Source organism: Heterodontus francisci, chromosome 21, assembly GCF_036365525.1.
Source record: "Heterodontus francisci isolate sHetFra1 chromosome 21, sHetFra1.hap1, whole genome shotgun sequence".
Classification (NCBI taxonomy): Eukaryota; Metazoa; Chordata; class Chondrichthyes; order Heterodontiformes; family Heterodontidae; genus Heterodontus; species Heterodontus francisci.
This window is the reverse complement of record NC_090391.1, coordinates 8606497-8615532: the sequence shown is the minus strand read 5'-3', so window position 1 is coordinate 8615532 and position 9036 is coordinate 8606497.

Genomic DNA, 9036 nt, shown 5'->3' with positions numbered 1-9036 from the left:
TCGGAGTGATTGCTGCACTGTCGGAGGGTTAGTTCTGAGGGAGTGCTGCACTGTCAGAGGGTCAGTGCTGTTGGAGTCCTGCACTGTCAAAGGGTCAGTTCTGAGGGAGTGCTGCACTGTCGGAGGGTCAGTGCTAATGGAGTGCTGCACTGTCGGAGGGTCAGTTCTGATGGTGTCTTGCACTGTCGGAGGGACAGTTCGGAGTTATTGCTGCACTGTCGGAGGGTTAGTTCTGAGGGAGTGCTGCACTGTCAGAGGGTCAGTGCTGTTGGAGTCCTGCACTGTCAGAGGGTCATTTCCGAGGGAATCCAGCACTGTCGGAGGGTCTGTGCTGATGGAGTGCTGCACTATAGGAGGGTCAGTTCTGATGGAGTCCTGCACTTTCGGAGGGTCAGTTCTGATGGGTTTGCTGCACTGTCCGAGAGTCAGTACTGTTGGAGTGCTGCAATGTCAGAGGGTCAGTGTTGATGGAGTACTGCACTGTCAGAGGGTTAGTTCTGAGGGAGTTCTGCACTGTCAGAGGATCAGTGCTGTTGGAGTCCTGCACTGTCAGAGGGTCATTTCCGAGGGAATCCTGCACTGTAGGAGGGTCAGTGCTGATGGAGTGCTGCACTGTCGGAGGGTCAGTTCTGATGGAGTCCTGTCCTGTCGGAGGGTCAGTTCTGATGGAGTACTGCACTGTCCAAGGGACAGTACTGATGGAATGCTGCACTGTCAGAGGGTCAGTGCTGATGGGTTTGCTGCACTGTCCGAGAGTCAGTACTGTTCGAGTGCTGCACTGTCAGGTGGTCAGTACTGTTGGAGTGCTGCACTGTCAGATGGTCAATTATGAGGGAGTCCTGCACTGTCAGAGTGTCAGTACTGAGGGAGTGCTGCACTGTCAGAGGGTCAGCGCTGCTGGAGTCCTGCACTGACGGAGGGTCAGTGCTGAGGGTGTGCTGCACTGTCCGAGGGTCAGTACTGATGGAGTGCTGTACTGTCAGATGTTCAGTGCTGTAGGAGTGCTGCACTGTGAGAGGGTCAGTACTGAGGGAGTGCTGCACTGTCTGATGGTCAGTGCTGATGTAGTGCTGCACTGTCCGAGGGTCAGTACTGATGGAGTCCTGCACTGTCAGTGGGTCCGTACCGAGGGAGTGCTGCACTGTCAGATGGTCAGTGCTGATGGAGTGCTGCACTGTCAGCTGGTCAGCGCTGATGGATTGCTGCACTGTCAGAATGTCAGTACTGATGGAGTGCTGCACTGTCAGCTGGTCAGTGCTGATAGAGTGCTGCACTGTCAGAAGGTCAGTACTGATGGAGCGCTGCACTGTCAGAGGGTCAGTGCTGATGGAGTGCTGCACTGTCCAAGGGTCAGAACTGAGGCAGTGCTGCACTGTCAGAAGGTCAGTACTGATGGAGTGCTGCACTGTCAGAGGGTCAGTGCTGATGGAGGGCTGCACTGTCCTATGGTCATTACTGAGGGAGAGCTGCACTGTCAGAGTGTCAGTACTGAGGAAGAGCTGCACTGTCAGAGGTTCAGTACTGTTGGAATGCTGCACTGCAGGGGGTCAGTGCTGATGGAGTGCTGCACTGTTCGAGGGTCAGTACTGATGGAGTGCTGCCATGTCCGAGGGTCAGTGCTGTTGGAGTCCTGCACTGTCAGAGGGTCAGTTCTGAGGGAGTGCTGCAATGTCAGAGGGTCAGTGCTATTGGAGTGCTGCACTGTCAGAGGGTCAGTGCTGTTGGAGTCCTGCACTGTCGGGGGGTCAGTGCTGAGGGAGTGCTACACTGTCAGAGGGTCAGTGCTGATGGAGTGCTGCACTGTCGGAGGGTCAGTTCTGATGGTGTCCTGCACTGTCGGAGGGTCAGTTCGGAGGGAGTGCTGCACTGTCGGAGGGTTAGTTCTGAGGGAGTGCTGCACTGTCGGAGGGTCAGTGCTGATGGAGTGCTGCACTATCTGAGGGACAGTACTGATGGAATGCTGCTCTGTCAGAGGGTCAGTGCTGATGGAGTGCTGCACTGTCCTATGGTCATTACTGAGGGAGTGCTGCACTGTCAGAGTGTCAGTACTGAGGGAGAGCTGCACGGTCAGAGGTTCAGGACTGTTGGAATGCTGCACTGCAGGGGGTCAGTGCTGATGGAGTGCTGCACTGTCCGAGGGTCAGTACTGATGGAGTGCTGCCATGTCCGAGGGTCAGTGCTGATGGAGTTTTGCACTGTCCGAGGGTCAGTACTGATGGAGTGCTGCCATGTCCGAGGGTCAGTGCTGATGGAGTTTTGCACTGTCAGAGGGTCAGTACTGTTGGAGTGCTGCACTGTCAGAGCGTCACTGCTGTTGGAGACCTGCACTGTCAGAGGGTGAGTTCTGAGGGAGTGCTGCACTGTCAGAGGGTCAGTGCTGTTGGAGTGCTGCACTGTCAGAGGGTCAGTGCTGTTGGAGTCCTGCACTGTCAAAGGGTCAGTTCTGAGGGAGTGCTGCACTGTCGGAGGGTCAGTGCTGATGGAGTGCTGCACTGTCGGAGGGTCAGTTCTGATGGTGTCTTGCACTGTCGGAGGGACAGTTCGGAGTGATTGCTGCACTGTCGGAGGGTTAGTTCTGAGGGAGTGCTGCACTGTCAGAGGGTCAGTGCTGTTGGAGTCCTGCACTGTCAAAGGGTCAGTTCTGAGGGAGTGCTGCACTGTCGGAGGGTCAGTGCTGATGGAGTGCTGCACTGTCGGAGGGTCAGTTCTGATGGTGTCTTGCACTGTCGGAGGGACAGTTCGGAGTGATTGCTGCACTGTCGGAGGGTTAGTTCTGAGGGAGTGCTGCACTGTCAGAGGGTCAGTGCTGTTGGAGTCCTGCACTGTCAGAGGGTCATTTCCGAGGGAATCCTGCACTGTCGGAGGGTCAGTGCTGATGGAGTGCTGCACTATCGGAGGGTCAGTTCTGATGGAGTCCTGCACTGTCGGAGGGTCAGTTCTAATGGGTTTGCTGCACTGTCCGAGAGTCAGTACTGATGGAGTGCTGCAATGTCAGAGGGTCAGTGCTGATGGAGTACTGCACTGTCAGAGGGTTAGTTCTGAGGGAGTGCTGCCATGTCCGAGGGTCAGTGCTGTTGGAGTCCTGCACTGTCAGAGGGTCAGTTCTGAGGGAGTGCTGCAATGTCAGAGGGTCAGTGCTATTGGAGTGCTGCACTGTCAGAGGGTCAGTGCTGTTGGAGTCCTGCACTGTCGGGCGGTCAGTGCTGAGGGAGTGCTACACTGTCAGAGGGTCAGTGCTGATGGAGTGTTGCACTGTCGGAGGGTCATTTCTGATGGTGTCCTGCACTGTCGGAGGGTCAGTTCGGAGGGAGTGCTGCACTGTCGGAGGGTTAGTTCTGAGGGAGTGCTGCACTGTCAGAGGGTCAGTGCTGTTGGTGTCCTGCACTGTCAGAGGGTCAGTTCCGAGGGAATTCTGCACTGTCGGAGGGTCAGTGCTGATGGAGTGCTTCACTGTCGGAGGGTCAGTTCTGATGGAGTGCTGCAGTGTCAGAGAGTCAGTGCTGATGGAGTGCTGCACTGTCAAATGGTCAGTTCTGATGGAGTGCTGCACTGTCGGAGGGTCAGTGCTGATGGAGTGCTGCACTATCTGAGGGACAGTACTGATGGAATGCTGCTCTGTCAGAGGGTCAGTGCTGATGGAGTGCTGCACTGTCCTATGGTCATTACTGAGGGAGTGCTGCACTGTCAGAGTGTCAGTACTGAGGGAGAGCTGCACTGTCAGAGGTTCAGTACTGTTGGAATGCTGCACTGCAGGGGGTCAGTGCTGATGGAGTGCTGCACTGTCCGAGGGTCAGTACTGATGGAGTGCTGCCATGTCCGAGGGTCAGTGCTGATGGAGTTTTGCACTGTCCGAGGGTCAGTACTGATGGAGTGCTGCCATGTCCGAGGGTCAGTGCTGATGGAGTTTTGCACTGTCAGAGGGTCAGTACTGATGGAGTGCTGCAATGTCAGAGGGTCAGTGCTGATGGAGTACTGCACTGTCAGAGGGCTAGTTCTGAGGGAGTGCTGCCATGTCCGATGGTCAGTGCTGTTGGAGTCCTACACTGTCAGAGGGTCAGTTCTGAGGGAGTGCTGCAATGTCAGGGGGTCAGTGCTATTGGAGTGCTGCACTGTCAGAGGGTCAGTGCTGTTGGAGTCCTGCACTGTCGTGGGGTCAGTGCTGAGGGAGTGCTACACTGTCAGAGGGTCAGTGCTGATGGAGTGCTGCACTGTCGGAGGGTCATTTCTGATGGTGTCCTGCACTGTCGGAGGTTCAGTTCGGAGGGAGTGCTGCACTGTCGGAGGGTTAGTTCTGAGGGAGTGCTGCACTGTCAGAGGGTCAGTGCTGTTGGAGTCCTGCACTGTCAGAGGGTCAGTTCCGAGGGAATTCTGCACTGTCGGAGGGTCAGTGCTGATGGAGTGCTTCACTGTCGGAGGGTCAGTTCTGATGGAGTGCTGCAGTGTCAGAGGGTCAGTGCTGATGGAGTGCTGCACTGTCAAATGGTCAGTTCTGATGGAGTGCTGCACTGTCGGAGGGTCAGTGCTGATGGAGTGCTGCACTATCTGAGGGACAGTACTGATGGAATGCTGCTCTGTCAGAGGGTCAGTGCTGATGGAGTGCTGCACTGTCCTATGGTCATTACTGAGGGAGTGCTGCACTGTCAGAGTGTCAGTACTGAGGGAGAGCTGCACTGTCAGAGGTTCAGTACTGTTGGAATGCTGCACTGCAGGGGGTCAGTGCTGATGGAGTGCTGCACTGTCCGAGGGTCAGTACTGATGGAGTGCTGCCATGTCCGAGGGTCAGTGCTGATGGAGTTTTGCACTGTCCGAGGGTCAGTACTGATGGAGTGCTGCCATGTCCGAGGGTCAGTGCTGATGGAGTTTTGCACTGTCAGAGGGTCAGTACTGTTGGAGTGCTGCACTGTCAGAGCGTCAGTGCTGTTGGAGACCTGCACTGTCAGAGGGTGAGTTCTGAGGGAGTGCTGCACTGTCAGAGGGTCAGTGCTGTTGGAGTGCTGCACTGTCAGAGGGTCAGTGCTGTTGGAGTCCTGCACTGTCAAAGGGTCAGTTCTGAGGGAGTGCTGCACTGTCGGAGGGTCAGTGCTGATGGAGTGCTGCACTGTCGGAGGGTCAGTTCTGATGGTGTCTTGCACTGTCGGAGGGACAGTTCGGTGTGATTGCTGCACTGTCGGAGGGTTAGTTCTGAGGGAGTGCTGCACTGTCAGAGGGTCAGTGCTGTTGGAGTCCTGCACTGTCAGAGGGTCATTTCCGAGGGAATCCTGCACTGTCGGAGGTTCAGTGCTGATGGAGTGCTGCACTATTGGAGGGTCAGTTCTGATGGAGTCCTGCACTGTCGGAGGGTCAGTTCTAATGGGTTTGCTGCACTGTCCGAGAGTCAGTACTGATGGAGTGCTGCAATGTCAGAGGGTCAGTGCTGATGGAGTACTGCACTGTCAGAGGGTTAGTTCTGAGGGAGTGCTGCACTGTCAGAGGGTCAGTGCTGTTGGAGTCCTGCACTGTCAGAGGGTCATTTTCGAGGGAATCCTGCACTGTAGGAGGGTCAGTGCTGATGGAGTGCTGCACTGTTGGAGTGTCAGTTCTGATGGAGTCCTGTACTGTCGGAGGGTCAGTTCTGATTGAGTACTGCACTGTCCAAGGGACAGTACTGATGGAATGCTGCACTGTCAGAGGGTCAGTGCTGATGGGTTTGCTGCACTGTCCGAGAGTCAGTACTGTTCGAGTGCTGCACTGTCAGGTGGTCAGTACTGTTGGAGTGCTGCACTGTCAGATGGTCAGTTATGAGGGAGTCCTGCACTGTCAGAGTGTCAGTACTGAGGGAGTGCTGCACTGTCAGAGGGTCAGCGCTGCTGGAGTCCTGCACTGACGGAGGGTCAGTGCTGAGGGTGTGCTGCACTGTCCGAGGTTCATTTCTGAGGGAGTGCTGCACTGTCAGAGGGTCAGTGCTGATGGAGTCCTGCACTGTCAGATGGTCAGTTCTGAGGGAGTCCTGCACTGTCAGAGTATCTGTACTGAGGGAGTGCTGCACTGTCAGATGGTCAGCGCTGCTGGAGTCCTGCACTGACGGAGGGTCAGTGCTGAGGGTGTGCTGCACTGTCCGAGGTTCATTTCTGAGGTAGTGCTGCACTGTCAGATGGTCAGTGCTGTTGCAGTCCTGCACTGTCAGAGGGTCAGTTCTGAGGGTATCCTGCACTGTCGGAGGGTCAGTTCTGATGGGGTCCTGCACTGTCGGAGGGTCTGTGCCGAGGGAGTGCTGCACTGTCAGAGGGTCAGTGCTGGTGCAGTCCTGCACTGTCAGAGGAACAGTTCTGAGGGAATCCTGCACTGTCGGAGTGTCAGTGCTGATGGAGTGCTGCACTGTCGGAGGGACAGTTCTGATCTAGTGCTGCACTGTCAGAGGGTCATTTCTGAGGGAGTGCTGCACTGTCAGAGGGTCAGTTATGAGGGACTCCTGCACTGTCGGATGGTCAGTGCTGATTGAGTGCTGCACTGTCAGACGGTCAGTGCTGTTGGAGTGGTGCACTGTCAGAGGGTCAGTGCTGTTGGAGTCCTGCACTGTCAGTGGGTCAGTTCTGAGGGAGTGCTGCACTGTCAGAGGGTCAGTGCTGTTGTCGTCCTGCACTGTCAGAAGGTCAGTTCTGAGGGAGTGCTGCCCTGTCAGAGGGTCAGTGCTGTTGGATTCCTGTACTGTCAGAGGTTCAGTTCTGATTGAGTGCTGCAGTGTCAGATGGTTAGTTCTGAGGGAGGCCTGCATTGTCGGAGTGTCAGTGCTGATGGAGTGCTGCACTGTCGGAGGGTTAGTACTGAGGGAGTGCTGCACTGTCAGATGTTCAGTTCTGAGGGAGTGCTGCACTGTCAGAGGTTCAGTTCTGAGGGAGTACTGCACTGTCAGTGGGTCAGTTCTGATGGAGTCCTGCACTGTCGGAGGGTCAGTGGTCATGTAATGCTCTCTGTTGCTGCCACAGAGCTCAGTGATGGATTATTTTGACTCACAGCTCTAGAATAGGGATTCAAACCCACGACTTCCTGACTCTGAGGTCAGAGAGAGTGAGGGAGTCACACTGAGCCAGGACCACAAGCTGGTGGGTGCAGGATCTTTTCAGTCCCTCTGAGAGGGCAGACGGTACCCTCGTTTTAACATCTCTTTACTCTGCTAATCTTCCTGTCAATACATTTATTGAGGGCATCCAAAACAGCTGTCTTCAGATAAAATGTAGGTGGGGAAGGCGTTCACAATGGGGTTTACTTGGAACCGGATGACTGCCATTGACGGACACCACCCAGTTAAAGCTTGCCAGCAGAATACAGTATGATCCCAGGAGATCACTGTGAGAATGCTCTTGGTGCTGTCATGTATCCAGAACCAGATTAACCTTAACAACAAGCAGTTCCAAGGAGCCAGTTTGTGAATTGTAGAATGACACAATGGAGAGGAAAGATATTCAGCCATCGTGTCTCTGATGCTGCTTTGAAAATGTTTTCCCATTCCCCTCACTCCCCCCGCTCTTTTCCCAGAACTCTGTACATCTTCCCACTTTCAATATTTATCCAATTCCCCTTTTGAAAGTTCCTGTTGAATCTGCTTCCACCGTCCTTTCAGGCAGCTCATTCCCGATCACAACAACTCACTGTGTTAACACATTTCTCCTCATCTCCCTCTCTGGTCACCTCTGTCAATTACCTTAAATCTGTGTCCCTCTGGTTACCGGCCCTCCTGTCACTGGAAGCAGTTTCTCCGTATTTACTCTTTCAAAACACTCCATTATTTTGTTAAAGCAAAATTCTGTGGAACCGGGAAAACTGAAATAAAAACAGAAAGTGCTGGAAATACTTAGAAGGTGTGGCAGCATCTGTAACGTTTTAGGTCTGTGACCTTTCATCAAAACTGGCAAAGGTTAGAAATGTAATAGTCTTTGAGCAAGTGAAGTTGGGGATCGGGGAAAAAGAGAACAAATGGGAATGTGTGTGATTGGGCAGAGGGCAGGAGAGATTAACTGACAAAGAGGTCATGGGGCAATGGTTAAGGGAGTGTTAATGGTGTGATGAAAGATAAAGCATTTGTCCAGAGAGAGTGTTAATGACAGAATGATGAACAGCTCTGTCCAAAAGCACAAAAACATGAATAAAAAAAGTTTAAGGCAGGCACATGGTTAAAAATGAGAAAACAAAACAAAATATAACAATAAAACAAGCCAGTCACGCTCTAAAATTATTAAACTCAATGTTCGGTCCGGCAGGCTGTCGTATGCCTAAACGATAAATGAGATGCTATTCCTCGAGCTTGCGTTGATGTTCGCTGGAACACTGCAGCAAGCCCAGGTCAGAAATGTTGGCATGACAGCAGGGTGGTGAATTGAAATGGCAAGCAACCGGAAGCTTGGGCTCATGCTTGTGGATTGAGCGAAGGTGTTTCATAAAGCGGTCACCCAATCTGCTTTTGGTCTCCCCAATGTAGAGGAGACCACATTTTGAGCAGCGAATACAGTATACTAACTTGAAAGAAGTACAAGCAAATCGCTGCTTGACCTGAAAGGAGTGTTTGGGGCCTTGGATATTGAGGAGAGATGATGTAAAAGGGCAGGTATTGCACCTGCTCGGACCACAACCTGGTTTCAGCGGAGATCACTCGACTCCATACACGGGCGGGATCCGCGCACTAGCACTTTAACAACTGGCTTCTGGAGGACTAGCGATTCTGGGACTCGTTCCGTCAATTCTGGGCCAACTGGAGAAGGAAACAGGGGGTCTTCCCCTCCTTGAGGCTATGGTCGGATGTGGGCAAGACTCACATCCATGTTTTCGGTCAGAAGTACGCAAAGGAGTTGGCCAAGAACAGCTGAGATCGGGAGCTTAGAGAGGGAGGTGCTCCACTTGGAGTCCCGCTTTGGTCATGCTGTCACAGACCCGGACCTGTGGCAGGCGTACAAAGAGAAGAAGGGTGCGCTGAGGGACCTGCAGCTGATAGGGTCCTGAGGCACGTACGTGAGGTGGCAGATCCAGATCCTGGAAGAATTGGACCGTTCCTCACCCGTCTTCTAC